General features: G+C 40.1%; 1 long non-coding RNA gene across 1 annotated transcript in view; it reads right to left on the bottom strand.

The window, feature by feature from the left end:
* The window catches only part of LOC125752609 (uncharacterized), a 28,044-nt gene extending 21,019 nt beyond the window's left edge, over positions 1 to 7,025 (bottom strand). The window contains exons 1-2 of the long non-coding RNA XR_007402559.1: positions 6,545 to 7,025; positions 3,601 to 3,704 (exon numbers count right to left, since the gene is read on the bottom strand). This is a non-coding gene — a long non-coding RNA (uncharacterized LOC125752609). The remainder of the gene's footprint in view (positions 1 to 3,600; positions 3,705 to 6,544) is intronic.
* Positions 7,026 to 17,601: the final 10,576 nt, after the last annotated feature.

Here is a 17,601-nt window from a genome sequence, read left to right as displayed (position 1 = left end):
GACAAAATAATCAGAATTCCAAGAAGAGGGAACAGAGAAGATAGTGCAGAGAAAATTATCAAAGACAAATAGAAGAAAACTTCCCCAAACTAAAAACATAGTTCTCCAGATTCTAGACCCTGTGATTGCCTATGACTATAAATAAAGACTCAGAACATGACACATTGCTTATAAACTTCAGAACTAGAAGTGAGAAGAAATGTCTAAACATTTCTAGAAGAGCCAGGACACGGGAATAACAAAATTTTTATAATAATAAAAAATAGGAATCCGAACGGTATCAGACTTCTGAATGGCAATCTTTCAGTAAGAATATACTGGAAGAATGCCTTTAAGATTCTGAATGAGGGATGCCTGGGTGGCTCAGTTGGTTAAGCATCTGCCTTCAGCTCAGGCCATGATCCCGGGGTCCTGGAATCAAGTCCTGCATCGGGCTCCCTGCTCAGTGGGGAGTCTGCTTCTCCTTCCCCCCGCCTACACTTGTGAGCTCTGTCTCTCTCAAATAAATAAAATCTTTAAAAAAATAAAAATAAAAAATAAAGTTCTGAATGAAAATGACTCTTCCAACCCAGAAATCCAGGCCCAGCCAAAAAATCAAGTGTGAGGCTCGAGACACATTCTGTGTAACTGGAAGCAAGTGTCATAACCTCTCTGCTCTTCCATCGTTCCCACCTATCAAATGGAGAAGTTACACCTGCCTTGCCCATCTCACAGAGTCCATGCTAAGCCATGAAACAAAACATGGCTTCTATCCACGGAGTATTAATTCCCTTGTAAGTCATAAATTCTGGGGCAGTGTCTAATCTTCGTTGGAGCCTCCAAATTGCCCAGGCCCGTGACATACACCTAGTAGGTATCAATGAAGAACAAATACATAAGAGTTGTAGAAAGACTTTCTAAATGTTGAAACATGTGGCACATTATATATAATAATAATAATTTGGAAACTTAATATATATAATACTGCATTAGAGAAAAAAAAAAGAACATAGCTGTGAAATAGAATATTGTGTATTTATTTGGCCTGGGCGAGTGTTCCTGCTATAATGCTGCAGCATTGAAGGAGAGTCACAGGTGTGTAGGAAGTGACATCCTACACACACCCATACACCTGCTATATTTCCCAATTTAATTAACCAAAAAGAGAGAAATAAGCAGAAATGCAGTTGCTCCCCGGGGGAGCAGGTGGGTAACTAGAGAGTAGGTGGGTAACTAGGGCTTTGTCCGCACCCTTGGCTTCCAGCTGAAGAAGCTGGTGTCACTCTCTGTCCAGGTGACCCCGTCAAGGTTGAGAAAACAGCTAAATCTTTGCAGAGTTATCATGCTCTCATGCTGAGGTGAGCATCAGCAACCCGCCATAATGTGTACCTATCCTCTAAGCACTTCCTTTTGAAGAAAGACTATGGAATATTGGCCTTTCCTTGCCCTTGAACCTGACTCCACAGCCACACGGCTGAGTCCTCTTTCAGGTAGCAGGTAAAGGCTGTACCTAGAGGGTCCGGAGTCATGTCTCTACGTGCTACTCTCCCCTGTCGCAGGAAGCCTGTCCCCACCACCCACATCTGCTCCGATTCCATCCCTTGCTCCTTGGCCAGTTCTCAAACTGTGTTGACTTGAAGCCGCTATCACACATCCATATAGTCGATGGTCTCAAATATTCGAAATATGGAAGACTGGGACTAGAAGAAAATAGGATCAAGTATTCATCGTAGCTGCCTTTTAGTGGTAGGGATTACAAGTAGGTTTTTCTAGTTTCTTTGGTTCGTGTTGTTTTGATTTGGCTCTATTGCTTTTTCAATACTTGTTAAAGGCCCTGCAGTCAGCAGGCATTGGACAGAGCAGGGGAAGCACTGAGCACAGTGGACATGCTGCTGGCACAATCAGAAATCATTTGCCTGGGGCACCTGGGTGGCTCAGTAGGTTAAACATCTGCTTTCAGCTCAGGTCAGGATCTTAGGGTCCTGGGATGGAGCCTGCCGCCCCAGTCGGGCTCCCTCCTCAGCTAGCAGGGAGTCTGCTTCTCCTTCTTCCTCTGCTCCTCCCTCCTTGCTCCTGCTCTCTCTCTTAAATAAATAAATAATCTTAAAAAAAAAAAGAAATCATTTGTCCTGTTATCATTACTTTTACCGTCAAAAAAGTAAGCTATTTTTTAAATGTGCTGTGCAGAGATGTTGAAGATCTTGCCAAATATCATGGGCATAATTGTTTCTATAAAGTTCTGGCCAGTTAGGACTATAAGTCCCTGTGAGATACAATAATAATAATAATTTTATATATATATATATATATATACCGATCTGTGCCCCTGGTTTCTGGCACAAAGGTCCTGTAACCTTTGTGATTTCCTGGGTGACAAGAGTGTCTTTGTTCTAATGAGGGGACTCTAGATGGTTCCTGGATAGGGACTGGTCACCAGAAAGCTCCATGATTATTTGCTTGGAATTTTCGATTAGATTCTTGGAATTTTCGGCCTCCAGTCTCTTGAGAAAGGAGAGGGGCTGATAATGAAGTTAACGATTAATCATGTTTATGTGATAAAGCTTCCATAAAAGTCTCAAAAGTATGAGTTGCAGGGAACTTCCAGGCTGGCAGACACATCCACATGTGGGGAAGGTAACCCCGACTCCTGCGCCCGGGACCCACCCAGACACCACCCTATGCATCTCTTCAGCTGGGTGTCTCTCTGCATCCTGTATCATAATAAACTATAAGCAGAAGGAAGCTTTTCCCTGGGTTCTGTGAGCTGCTTTGGCTGATCACTCAAACCTTCTCAGGTTTGATTTGTGGCCAAATCACAGAGAAGCTGTGGGTGACCTGGGGACCTACTCTTTGTGACTGGCATCTGAGGGAGGGGGCGGTCAGCATGAGCCTGTGGGATCTGACACTCTCCAAGGTAGACAGTAGCAGAATTGGGTTAAATCGGAGGATGCCCAGCTGGTGTCACAGCAAATTGCTTAGTGTGGGGAAAGACCTCATATATTTGGTGACCAGAGGTGTCAGAAGCAAAGTGCTCCCTGCAAGTAGTAAATGAGGCGAGGGAAAGGGAGAGCTGCAGGTTTCCATAATACTCAGCTTCTTTTTTTTAAAAGAATTTATGTATGTATGAATTTATTTATTTATTGTAGACACACACAGAGAGGCAGAGACACAGGCAGAGGGAGATGCAGGACTCGATCCCAGGAACCCGGGATCACAACCTGAGCCGAAGGCAGATGCTCAACCCCAGCCACCCAGGGGCCCCAGTACTCAGCTTCTATTATCGTACAGCTAATACCATCTTGCAGTAAACCCCAACGTGCCTCTTTTCCGCTTTGGTGCAGCATAATTCTGAGAAATGGGGCGGAGGGCAGGCAGGACATCCCCTGTGTTGGCAGGCACTGCCCTCTGGGGTATATGTTCAAAACCAAAAGGTATTGAGAAATTGAAAAAATAAAGACATGGTCTTCAAAAAGCAGAAGAAAGAGAGAGTGTGAGAAGACTAGAAATTCCAACAAATAATCTAAAATCAGACTTTTAAGTGAATTTCCACTTTCTATTTTGGGGTGAGTCTGGAGCCCTGAAGAATGACATGGAGACCATAAAACATCCCATGGTACGCACCAGCACCTTCCCATGGATGAGTTCGCAATCTCCGGCCACAACTTCCTTGAATTTCAACCACGCAGTTCCAACACGCTGCAGAATTCTCAAAAACCAATCCGTGTCTGTCAAATAACCATATGGGACATTAGCTTGCTTGGTGAGGGACGAGACCCCTTTGGAAGCTCCTTCCTCTTGCTCCAAATCAGCTGGTCTATGAGGGCCTCACTGAGGTCATGTCAGGACCTGAGCGACTGGTAGGGACTCGTGAGAAATGTTTCAACAATTCTTATAGTAGAAGATCCCTGGGTGGCGCAGCGGTTTGGCTCCTGCCTTTGGCCCAGGGCTTGATCTTGGAGTCCCGGGATCAAGTCCCGCGTCCGGCTCCCTGCGTGGAGCCTGCTTCTCCCTCCTCCTGTGTCTTTGCCTTTCTCTCTCTCTCTCTCTGTATCTCTCATGAAAAAAAAAAAATAAAAACAAAACAATTCTTATAGTGAGAAGGCTCGAGCTCCATTGAGTGATATGTTCATTTATTGGAATAAATCAATAGAAGCCTCCTGAGAAAAATTTACATAGTGCCTCTCCTTAATCAACTTCCAGCCCCCACAAATCTACGATAAAATTTTTAATTCCATTCTTAGGATATGGCCAATTGATGCTTTTTTTTACCCATTTGGAAGATGCGAATAGCAAGAATGAAAGCAGCTATCAGAAAGCTTTGCATGCAATACAAGAAACAGTGAAAGGGAACATAAGAGAAGGCGAAGGGGACTGATTGGAGAAAAATTAAAGAAGACAAACCATGAGAGACTCCTAACTCTGGGAAACGAACAAAGGGTTATAGAAGGGGTGGCGGGTGCAGAGATGGGGTAACCGGGTGATGGGTGTTAAGGAGGGCACATGATGTTATACTGTATGCTGGTAAATTGAATTTAAATAAAAATTTTAAAAAGAAATGAAATTAAAAAAAGCTTTGCTCTTTTTCGGTGATCTGTACTATACAATATAAAGATAAAATTCTCGGGGCACCTGGGTGGCTCAGTGGTTGAGCGTCTGCCTTTGGCTCAGGTCGTGATCCCGGGGTCCTGGGTTGAGGTCCTGCATCAGGCTCTCTGTGGAGAGCCTGCTTCTCCCTCTGCCTATGTCCCTGCCTCTCTCTGTGTGTCTCTCATGAATTTTTTTTTAAAAAGGCAAAATTCTTTTTTTTTAAATTTATTTATGATAGACACAGAGAGGGAGAGGCAGAGACACAGGAGGAGGGAGAAGCAAGCTCCATGCGGGTAACCCGACGTGGGACTCGATCCCGGGACTCCAGGATCGCGCCCTGGGCCAAAGGCAGGCACTAAACCGCTGAGCCACCCAGGGATCCCCAAAAGGCAAAATTCTTACACAAATAAATGCAGCTTTCCAGCACAGCCCCAGGCCAGGCTCAGGCTGCAGCCAAGCCCTCCCAGAGAGGGACTCTATGGCTGCGCACATTCAGAGAATGACCTCAAACTTTTTCACTTCTAGAGCAGAATTTGGTAAAAGCTACATACACCTCCTTGCACATGGTTAAGCTGATAAAGATATTTCCTCATCCCATTTAAGTCACTACAAGAAATGCCATTTCTTTTTTTTTTTTTTTTTTTTTTAATTTTTATTTATTTATGATAGTCACAGAGAGAGAGAGAGAGGCAGAGACACAGGCAGAGGGAGAAGCAGGCTCCATGCACCGGGAGCCCGACATGGGATTCGATCCCGGGTCTCCAGGATCGTGCCCCGGGCCAAAGGCAGGCGCCAAACCGCTGCGCCACCCAGGGATCCCGAAATGCCATTTCTGATATATTTGTAAAAGCTGACATTTAGAAATAAAACTTTCAGTCTTCTAATATATTTAATAGAATCCGATAACTCTAGAGATTTAATAACCACCACGATCCACTTTAAATATGCATGAGCTCTCTTCACAGTAAGATGTTTGACATTATTTCTTTTCCTCCTCGACTCCCATTTCATTTCTTCCAGAATTATATCCTTTGACAGCACTTTTTTAAGCTCGGGAGTCTTTTTTCAACCACGCTTCGTATTTCTTGGCCATCAGAATATATGTATCTAAATAGAAATTTGAAATTTTTTGTTTCCTATCATCATAGAACTCCAAGTGTTACAATTTTTCCCTTTTGGATTGATTATCTTTATGACTAGTAATACATAATTTTAATCAAAGCAACATCAGTTTCTTTCAAATTGTGATAAATATTCAACATAAAAAGTGAAGATGCATTGAAAGTACATCATTTAATTAAATGAATGTGTCTCTTTTATTGCTAATTTCAGGTATCCATAGATTAAAATTAGTTCAAGCAAAATAAGCTTCAGCATCCAATCTCCTACTATTTTTCCTTATTAAAGACTTAATCGAGGGGCGCTTGGCTGGCTCAGTCTTTGAAAGGGTAGACTCTTGATCTGAGGCTTGCAAGTCGGTGCCCCATTTTGGGTGTAAAGGTTATACAAATATAAAAATCTTAAAAAAAAAAACACTTAAGCAAAGAGAGAGGTTATTCATATCAATAAATTAGTGGAAATGGCAGGTATGCTGTGACCACAGTGTTATCCATGTCTTTGAGTTCCTCTGCAGTGATACATGGAGAACTACACCATGATCTGTCATGATCTATCATATCCTCATTGCCAATCATCATTGCTGACAAATCTCTCCTTCCAGTTTGTTCCTGACTTGCAAAAGTGTTTGTTACCCACACATTAGAGTCCATCAGACACCAATATATAAAGCTGTTCTTTTGCCACTTACCACAGGCCTTTTTCCACTCCAGGGCAGTGGACAGGCTTGGGGGCAAGCTGGGAGTAGAGATTGAGGGAGTGAGAATGAAAAGGGCTGTTTGGGAAGAGGCTTCCTCCCCACCCCCTGGTGACAAAGCACCTTCAATGCAGAAGGACAAGAGTACAAGGGGAAGTGACTTACCTGTAAACAAATGCCAACTACGACCTTGCAGGAAACCCGTGTAAAGTTTCTGTGCAAGCTCAGGGCTACCCATACCCTGTTGGAACACCACCGATTCAGAACTCCAGGACTACAGGATCTTGCTAAGAGTGCAGCTAAGAAATGCACTAGTTAGACAAAATGCAGATGAAGCTTGACAATCCACTTCTCTAGGGTCCCTGTTTCTCCAATGGGCTTCCTGGATCACCCGCATCCAACAGGACCTGAGCGTTTCTTTAATATGTTCCAGACTCCGCTCCAGGCCAACTGAATTGGAATCTTTAGGAAGAGAGAGCTGGGAAGCTGTTTTCTTTAATGAGCAAGGCTTGTGTTTCTTAGGCTCAATAAAGCTGGAGAATATTCTCTTGGCAATCTAGTTCCTTTTTTCTTTTTTTTTTTTGGATCTAGCTGAAGCACCAGAGGGTATATACTTAGCTGTATCTTTTGCCCACAGCTGACTTTACTGAATTTCATCTTTTACCTGCAAAGAGTTTGTAAAAGTCACAAATACATATATGTACGGCACTGTCACATCAGCTTATTACATTGTCATAGTGCACATCCATGTCTCTATCACTCATTAAAGAATTTAATTTAGAAAGCAGTGCTTGGAAATACAATATTTCCCCTTGCTGGTCTGGCATGAGATGCAACATTACAATGAAAATGTGCTGACCCGGTTTTTTCTTTTTGCCCTAACTGCCTGAAGCTCAAAAGTTAATTTAAAGTTTAATCACTCCAATTATGTTGAATATCATAATTTTAAAAGGGATATTCTTTGTTATCGAATCTGAATCTTCACATCATTTTTTAAAAAGTCATCATCTGTGCTTTTGTAATAAATTATATTCAAATATAATTTTTTAAAGTTTTATTTATTTAAGCTACCTCTACACCCCACGTGTGGCTTGAACTCACAACCTCCGAGATCAAGAATGGCTAGCTCTTCTGATGAAGCCAGCCAGGCACCCCTCAGATCAAAATATTTGACAAGACTTTCTGCAAGTAACAGGCCAGAAGGTTTAGTTATTTTCTCTTTCTATTTGTTACAGTTGTTATTTTTTTGTTTATTAGAATAATACAGGTTAATTATATACAATTTTAGAAAGCCTGCTAAAAGTGTAATTGATCCACAATCTTATCAGTCGGAAATAGTCAGTTATCATTTTCTTGATTTTCTTTTCTTCCTTTTCTGTATATAGGCAGAGTTTTTAGGGTTTTTTGGTTTGTTTTTTGTTTTTACAAAACTGGAATTGCACCTTACACTGCGAACCCTGACTTTAAAAAAATTTAACATGATTATATCTACAAAAGCATTTAACCATGTCATTAAATGTTCTTGAGAAACTTAACCTTGTACTTAATCCCTTTTTCTGGATATATCAAAATACATAGGTGCCCTCTGGTTGCTTCTATTATCTACTGCTATACCAGCCAGTGATAAGCATATGATACACGTGTTTTATGTTCACCTGTGATCATTTTGAGATTGGCTTCTAGAGGTAAAATGACTAGATCAATGGGTAGGAACATAGAAGTCTTTTGTGGTGTTCTGCAAATTCACTTTCTAGAAATGCTCTCTGAAATTTGTTTAATTCTCTAGCTACCCAAACTCCATATCAGGTAAAATCCATTAATTCTCCTTCCACAAATTTCTTTTATCCATTCCTGGTGCCCTAGTTCCGGTTCCACCATCTCTCACCTGGGCTGTCGGGAATCCTCCCCACTCACAGGTCTATCTCTGATTCATTTCCTGTTCCTCCTCCTTCCTCTCCTCCTAACCCTCTTCCTCTACTCTATCGCCTCCTCCTTACCCTTTTCAATTGAGATGCTTTTTCTTTTTAGTATTTTGTTTTCCCTTTGCTCAAATTAGCTTTTCTCCCTCTTTTATGAGTGAAGAGTTTTTCATTCCATAAAACAGAACTTTCCAGAAAGTGGCTAGAGTAGGGAGCAACATTCTTATCTCTTATTAAAAATGTCCAAGTCCTTACCTTTATTAGGGGAGGACGTTGAATGCCCTGTGTCCCTAGGATGAAAAAAAAGCCCATGTGTGGCATATGTGTCCAGGAAAGCTTGGACAGATAGCTTCATTAATCATGGATCTGACTCTTTTACTTCTTTACTTAAACATGTTGAAAGGTTAATGTATTATTACTACCTGGAGGAAGTCCACATTTTTGCAGGGTGATCAAGACCATCGAGAGCTCTTCCCTCCCTACTTTCTGGCATTATGGCTCATTAATTGCGCCTCATGAGCACACTGTTCTGGCTCCAGCCTAAGTGCATGACTGGTTCTGCTGAAAATTCTCTCAGTCTGTGATCTCATCCCTTGATTCGCCTGGCCCTATAGTTCCCTCTGTCTAAATTCTACACAGACTTCCACATCAGTTTTCCTGCTCCTCCAAAAAGCCTGCCCTTTTGCTTAAGAGTCAGTTGCTCTTGTCATTAGCACGCACAGAATCTTGCTTTCCTAATGCCTGCAAATGCTTTCCTTTGCCTCTACTGCAACCCTGGGGAGCCCTCAGGGCAAGATCTGTCTTCTTCTTCTTTATGTCCACAACTCCTAGCCAAGGAGCCAGCATATTTACGCTCAAGAGATATTTGTTGTATTAATGAATTAATAGTAAGTGGAGGGACACCTGGGTGACTCAGCGGTGAGCATCTGCCTTTGGCTCAGGTTGTGATCCTGGGGTCCTGGGATCAAGTCCCACATTGGGTTTCCTTTGGAGAAGAGCCTACTTCTCCCTCTGCCTATGTCTCTGCCTCTCTCTGTGTCTCTCATGAATAAATAAATCTTAAAATAATAATAATAAGTGGAAAATACAAAAATGAAGATGGAAGGAATAGTTGAGGACCCCCCCCCCCACTGCCATATAAGATTAGTGCTTAACTGCATACACTAAATAGATCCATGATGGGATTTTCACAACCAAAAAGTAGCCTCCAGATCATGTCTGATGACATATGTTTTTTATTATCTTAAAATAATGTCCTGAGATGGGGTCCATGGTGGAAAGGGCAGGATAATGGGATAGGGGATAGGGTCACACCTTCAGTTTTTGGAAAGGTGTGCTATCTAAATGGAATGCATGAACATCTATTTGCTGAGGATCCTCTGATCTTTTTAGAAATTAGTGATGATAACTTTGGAAACTTGTCATTCTGATTAATATTTCGAAGCCAAGCCTGGAAATGCTCTCTACTACTCTGGAATTGGAGTGATAACCTCAGAGGAGGACAAAAACCTGCTAAGTTGTTAGTCAAGTGCCCTTTGGCCCAACATCTGAGAATTTATCTTTGAGGCCTTCATATAGGAGATTGTAAACTAAACTAAAATGTAAACTAACCTCCCCCACTCACCCTCCACCACCAGAGGCCTAATTAATGGCTGAAAATGCTAGTGGGTAAGGAATGTCAGTGAGAAGAGCCCTGAAGCATGAGCCCAAGACCCTGAGCACCGGAGACTATAGCAATTGCTCACGTTAACCAGCGGGTGGCGCAGCAGAACTCCAAACTGAGCAGCTCCAGGCCAACCCATTTCTTTGGCTCTTCTCCCCAAAGAAAAGGTTTGGAAACGGAAATTTGTCTGGAGGAGTGCTCAGAGTCAGACACCACTGAGACTGTAACCCAATACCTTCATTTCATCCTTCTCCCAATTTTACACTAAAAACAATTTCCAGAAAGTACATTATCTGATAGCACTGACTCTTGAGAGCCAATCGCTAAATCTTAATATTAGAATTAGATTCTGTAAATTTACAATGAACTGGATTATACTTCAAACAAAAGTAATAAACACTCAGAATTTATTGTTTCCTCATTCTTTTATTACATGTTACTGTTTTCTGTGCTCTTGAGGTTATATACATCCATAATAGCTGTAGGATACAAACAGTATAAAATGGGGCACACATGATATAAATACTATGTAACAGGGAGTGCTACGTCCGTCTTCTCCCAATTCTATGTCCAGTGCCATCAAGTGGGTCATTTGGAATTGGCCACTTGGAAATTGGCCCTGAAAATTGGCAAATATTACAGATCAGCTCTTTCAAGAGGGCTGGTTGTTAAATATTTTCCAAACACCGGTGGGCAAGGAAGAGGGGAGGTATACATAAACAGTTCTTGTAAAAAAAATAATAAAAATAAAAAATAAACAGTGCCTGGAGACAGAAGGAAAGGGATTTCTCATTAGAACTTGCCTCCAATAATAACTCAGACACAGTACAATGTGTAGCTAAAGGTTTGCACTCTGGAATCAGGACTGTGCCGTGCCGCTGGTTAGCTGTATACCTTCAGCTACTGAGTCTCAGTGTCTATTTCTCTGTAAAAAGGACATAATAGTACCCACTTCATAAGGTTGTTGTAAGGATTCCATGAATTCATACATATATAAATCACCTGAAATAGCTACATGTGTTGGCTATTGCTATCGCTAGAAGATGATGAATTATTAACACCTGCTACAAAAGTAATGATGATGCGAACAGCAGAAACACACTTGAATTCTAAAATCCGAAGGCCATCTATCAATCTTATTATATTTTAATGTTTAATGTCACATCATGATTTCAATTTATTTTCTGGAAGGAGACTAAACCCAAGGTCAAATTTCAGGACAGAATAATACATGGTTACTATCGTACATTCCCATCTTAATATTTGGGAAGTAAACTTTAAATGTCCAGGGTTTTGTACTAAAAGCTTTAATCCTAATTTCTTAAATATCTTGTAAACATCAGAGAATCGGCTGGGTTTTCCCAAAGAGCATTCCATTTAACTGGAGCGTATTTTATATTGTTGGAGTCATATACTCAGAAAGTAGGGTTATAGAAACTCCATGTCAAATGCCTCTAAGCAGGGGTTAAGATTCTTCTCCATGTCTGAATGACAGCAGCCTTTGAGAATACATTTAGGGAATGAGCTCTCATAGTGACAGAGAGGAATGAGAAGAATTTAGAATTAGACATGTGACCCTCCTTCCAAAATCACAAATTAAAGACCCAGCTTAGTGATGTGAGGAGCTTGATCAGTGAGGATCAAGCTGAATTTTGAATGATATAAAATTAGGATGTCTGCTTGCATGTAGTTGTGAAAGCCCTTTCTGGAAGTTTTGGAGAATGTCAGAGCACTGCCTATCCTCTGAGATCCCGAAGTCTTAACACTCTGTTGCTTGAAGCCAAAGGAAACTCAGTGACCACCCAAAGTCACCTCCAACTAGCAGACACTGGAAAGCCTATTGAGTTAATGTTTAAGTTGTCAATAGATATGTGTCCCTATTTTTTTATGGTGTAATATAAAATAACTGAATTTCATGAGAGAGTCTATTAAGCCAGGGGAATTTCAGCTTTGAACCAAATCTGTATATCCAATATTAACCAGTCTGTTGAATGTGGGTTTTAAAAAATGTTTGCTAAACTACCCACGTAGGATTTATTGTATTAAATGGCCTTTGGGTCTGAAAAGTCTTTTTTTTTTTTTTTTTTAAAGAGAGAGTCAGAATCCATCAAATCCATTGCATTAATCCATACTTTAAAACTCACTGCAGACTGTTCCCCTCACGCCAGTCCTTCATACTTTTTTGATTTATTTTTTGGTTAGCTAATCAAACTAGTATTCATTGGCTCCCTATTATTTATGTCCCACAGTTGTGAGAAGTATAGTTTTAGAATTTATTTATTTTAAGGATTTTATTTATTTATTCATGAGAGACACAGAGGGAAAGGCAGAAACATAGGCAGAAGGAGAAGCAGGCTCCCTGTGGGGATCCTGACTCGGAACTCAATCCCAGGACCCTGGGATCACAACCTGAGCTGAAGGCAGACACTCAACCACTGAGCCACCCAGGCGTCCCTAGAATTTATTTTTAGAACTATATCTAAAGGAAAAAGATTATACTTTTCCCAGACATGCAAAGATTAAGAAGGCAGGCTCCATAAATCCGTAACAAATAACAATTTGCTCTAAAAATCAATGACACTTTAACAATGCAGACACGCTCCGAGGCCCTCCCTCTGGAACTCTTATGCCACCAGAAATGACAGGGTGTTTTTGCATCAGAGTATGCACGTTGCCATTCTTAGGATTCCTTCTGTTATATGATATACTCATGGCCTCAGGGGACAAATATGTGCCACTCTAAGTCACTTGAGACTACAGCTGTCTTACTGTCATGATCCCATTCAGAACTATTTTGGCACTCCCACAGCTGCTGGTAGGGCCCAGATGGGTGGGTGTAACCACGCGTAAGAGTAGTGATATGGAAAAGACAGCTGAACTGACAAAGTGCCATCATGACAGTAAGGGCCACAGCCCTTGCTAGTGCTTTTTAAAACCTTAAATATATGTATACGTTATAAAAATAGATACATACCCATGGTCGAATATGTATACAATATAAAAGCATGAAGAAAATTACTCTTCTTTAATTTTCCCCCAGCTTTATTGAGATATAGTTGACACGCAATATAGTATGCATTTAAGGTGTGCAATGTGATGCTTTGATACAAGTAGAGACTGTAAAATGTTTCCCACAGTTAGATTTGTTAGCGCATCCTTCATCTCACACAATTATCTTTGTTGCTGTTGCTGCTGTTGTTGTTATGGTGAGAACATAGAAGATCTACTCTCAGCAACTTTCAAGTATGCAGTAGAGTGTGGCTAATCACAGTTAGCGTGCCGTACGTTAGATTGCCAGAACTCGCTCACCTTACAACCAGAGGTTGTCCTCTTCCACCAACATGTCCCCAGTTTCCCCACCCACTGGCGACCACTCTTCTGCTCTCTGTTTCTATAAGTTCAGTTTTTTTTTTCAGATTCCACATCTAAGTGAGAACATACAGTATTTGTCTTTCTCTGCCTGACTTATTTCACTTATCTCAACACAGAGGTCATTCCGAGTTGTCAAGAATGGCAGGATTTCCTTCCTCTTTAAGGAGAAATAATATTTTACTGTGGATACGTCACATTGTCTTTATCCATTCATCTATCAATGGATACTTAGATTGCTTCTATGTCTTGGCTAGTGTAAAAAATACTGCAATGAACATGGGCAGATATCATTTTGAGTTGGTGTTTTCATTCCTTTTGGATAAATACCCAGAAGTGGAATTGCTAGATCGTATGGCGGTTCTATTTTTAAGTTTTTGAGGAATCTTCATTTTTTTTTTTTTTAATAGTGACTACATCAATTCCCGTTCCCACCAACAGTGAACCAGGGTTGTTTCTGCTCCACATCCTCACCACCACTTGCTATTTCTTGTCTTTTTGGTATAAGCCATTCTAGCAGGTATGAGGTGATCTCTCATTGTGGTTTGGATTTGCATTTCCCTGATGATGAATGATGTTGGTTATCTTTTCATGTACCTGTTGGCCATGTATCTGTCTTTTTGGAAAAATGTCTACCCATTTTTAAATTAGATTGCTTTTTCGCTATTGAATTGTGTGAGTTCTTCATACATTTTGGATATGAACCCCTTATCAAATATATAATTTTCAAATATTTTCTCCCATTCCATAGGTTGCCTTTCATTTTGTTGATGGTTTCTTTTTCTATGCAGAAGCTTTTTAGATTGATGAGTCCCATTTGTTTATTTTCAATTTTGTTTCCTTTGCAAGAAGATTAATTTTGAATGTAATGTCCCACCATCTAGATATAAATACTATTCACACTTTTGCAAAAAAAAAAAAAAAATTTCAGACATGTTCCTGTGTGTTTGTGTGGAGAGAAAGGGAGAGAGGGAAGAAGGGTGAGAGGCCCTAAGGGAAGAAAGGAGAAAGATATTTTTTTCTTTTCTCCCCTTCCTAGCTCTGCCATTTATTTTGAAATAGTTTCAGGTTTACAGAAAATTTCCAAAAGTGGTATAAAGAATTCAAGTGTGCTTTTCACCCAGATTCTTTAAGATATTAATATTTCATCATATTTGCCTTCTGTCTCCCCCCCCTCCATCATATAGTATATTTTTCTGAACCAGATGATGGAAAATTGTAAATTGTCCCCTGGCTTCTAAATACTTCTTCATGTATTTCCTAAAAACAAGACCAGTCTTATACATACCCACACAGACATAACAAAATCGGAAAATTAACAGCAAGACTACCGTACTATATGATCTACAGGATTTCATCACTGAATTTCACCAATTGTCTTATTTTTTCTTCTTTTTAAAAAGTTTTTATTTATTTTTTCATGAGAGACACACAGAGAGAGGCAGAGACATAGGCAGAGGGAGAAGCAGGCTCCACGGAGGGAGCCCGATGTGGGACTCAATCCCATGACTCTGGGACCACGCCCTGAGCCAAAGGCAGACACTCAACCACTGAGTCACCCAGGCATCCCTCATTTTTTCTTCTTTAAGCAGAGAAAAAAAAAAAAAACAAAAAAACTCTGGCACAGGATCCAGTCCAACATAACTTACAGAATTTAGTTTCTTTGGGGTCTCATATGGGCCATTGTTCAGCCTGTCTTGATTGGTTCTTTAAGATTTTCTTGCTGGACAGTTTTGAAGAGTACAGCCAGTTACCTTGTAAGAGAGTTTGAAGTTTGTTGCTGTTTCCTCATAATTAGATCCACATACACATCTTCAGCAGGAATGCCACAGAAGCGAGGCGGTTTCATTCTCAGGGCATCAGATGGAGGGCACATGCTGTGGTGTTGACCCATTACTGGTGACATCCAGTTTGACGTCAGCTGGTCATTTAAGGTGGGGTCTGCCAACATGTTCTATTGTAAATGATACTATTTTACCGTTTGTAATTAAAAACTGTGGAGAGATGACTTTAATACTATGTAAATATCCTATGACACTTGCATTACTTTTACTTACTATTTTTACCATCCTGGCTGATTTTTGCTTGAATTCATTATCATAATGATGGCTATAAATGTTGATAGTTCTTTAATGCCATCATTCCTCATTTATTAGCTTACATTCTTGCTTTCTCTCTACCTCATTTATTTATTTATTCACTTATTTATTCAATATCAGTACTCATGGCTTCTCATTTTATTTTTTTAAGATTTTATTTATTTATTTGACAGAGAAAATGAGAAAGAGCACAAGCAGGGAGAGGGGCAGAGAGAGAGGGAGAAGCAGACTCCCTGAGGAGGAGGGAGCCCCATATGGGGCTTGATCCCAGGACCCTGGGATCATTACCTGAGCCAAAAGCAGATGCTTAACTGACTGAGCCACCCAGGTGCCCCTCACAGATTCTCATTTAGTCTCTATTTATTCTGATGCTTACATGTTTTCAGACTTGGTCAGTGGGAGTCCCTCGAATGTGGCTCCCATGCCTTTTTGACACGTGCTCAACATCCTTCGGGTACATCCTTACTTATCTGCACAGTGAGAAGTTCCAGCCCTGGAATCAGCCAGTTCTCCAAGGACTCTAGGTCCTTTTAGTACAGAATGACATTTGAAAACCAGATATGGGCACTAAATGTTTTCATTGCTCCTGGGGTGCCATTGTTTATAGACGTTCTCAACAAACAGAACCAGGAATATGTTTGTGTCCTGAGATTCATGTTCATTTCTGAATCTATATATTTAATAACTGTATTTATACTAACACCTCCAATTCCAATACCCAATGTACTCCACAGAGTACATTCTAGACTTCTCCTTTCATGTTTTTGTAATTTTATTCTCTGATGGTGAAAAATCTGGATCCCATTATATGCTCAATCTAAGAGTCTCCATAACATAGTTTTAGAATTGCTAACATATACCCCTGTGGGGGGGGGGGGAAAACCAAGCCCCCCACTAACTACAATAATTGTCAATAATTTTTGTCTTAAGACTGAGGGTATAAAATCAAATTACTATGTTCAAAAATTCCTTAATTGATTCCCTCTGCTCCCTTTCTGTATGGTTGTCGTTTGTTTTAAATACTATTAGGATTATTTATTTCTGTTCATGTTTTATTTGCAGTTTTTATCTCATATCCAAATTGATTCAATTTACTAGTATGTTTGTTTATCTATTTATTCTTTGAGTATGTGAGAATAAACATGGTTCTAAAAGTCAAACTATACAAAAAACTTACTCAACAAATGGTTACTTCTCTCATCCATTCTACCCTGTTCCATCCAGCTGATATAAGCATCAGAATAAATAGAGACTAAAATGAGAATCTGTGACAGGCGTCTGGGTGGCTCGGGACTCTGGGATCAAGACCTGAGCTGAAGGCAGATGCTTAGCCAACTGAGCTATCCAGGTGTCCCAGATATGGTTTATTATAAAAAGAAATCTTAAAAATCAATGAAAATTTAACAAAATGGTCAATCTATACAATTCACAAAAGAGGAAATATAAGTCCCATTGGACGGTATTATTAATGAAATGCACCTTAGATTGCTTTGATATTTGTTCGTAAAAAACAAAGATTTTTAAAGATGCATAATTGCTGCTACTGACTGTGGAGAAGTCACTATACACATCTACTCTATAAAGCATAAGATGGTTGGGAACCGGCAGTAACTCTTAAGGGCCTTTGAAGTGCCTGTTATCTTTTTTCTTCTGGTCCATTTGGCCCGGTATCCTTTTTGTTTACAATTATAATGAGCTATAATTGGCATACAATAAACTGCACTTATTTAAAGGACATAATTTGATGAGTTTGACATACATATACACCCATGAAGCTATCATCAATCAAGAAAGTGTTCCCCAAATGTTTCTGTATAATATCTGTTCCCTTTATAATCCATTTTAATCTATTTCTTTATAATATAGTGCTCTTTTTACTCCTTCCACAAGTAACCAGCACTGTTCTTGCTGTTGCTGTAGATTAAGTCTTTAAGAGTTTTATATAAATACATAATATGTCACATTCTCCTATTTCCTTTAGTCTCTATTTATTCACTTAACATAAGGACTGTGAGACTTATCCATGTTGTTGCGTGCATCTGATTTTTCCTTTCCATTGCTGAGTAGTATTCCATGGTATGGGTGTACCATCATTTATTGATGGACTCACTTGCCTAATGGCATAAAATTATCCATTTTATTTTTCTAGACATTTATTCTAAAGAAACAATC

Source organism: Canis lupus, chromosome 16, assembly GCF_003254725.2.
Source record: "Canis lupus dingo isolate Sandy chromosome 16, ASM325472v2, whole genome shotgun sequence".
Lineage (NCBI taxonomy): Eukaryota > Metazoa > Chordata > Mammalia > Carnivora > Canidae > Canis > Canis lupus.
This window is presented reverse-complemented; position numbering and strand designations above follow the sequence as displayed.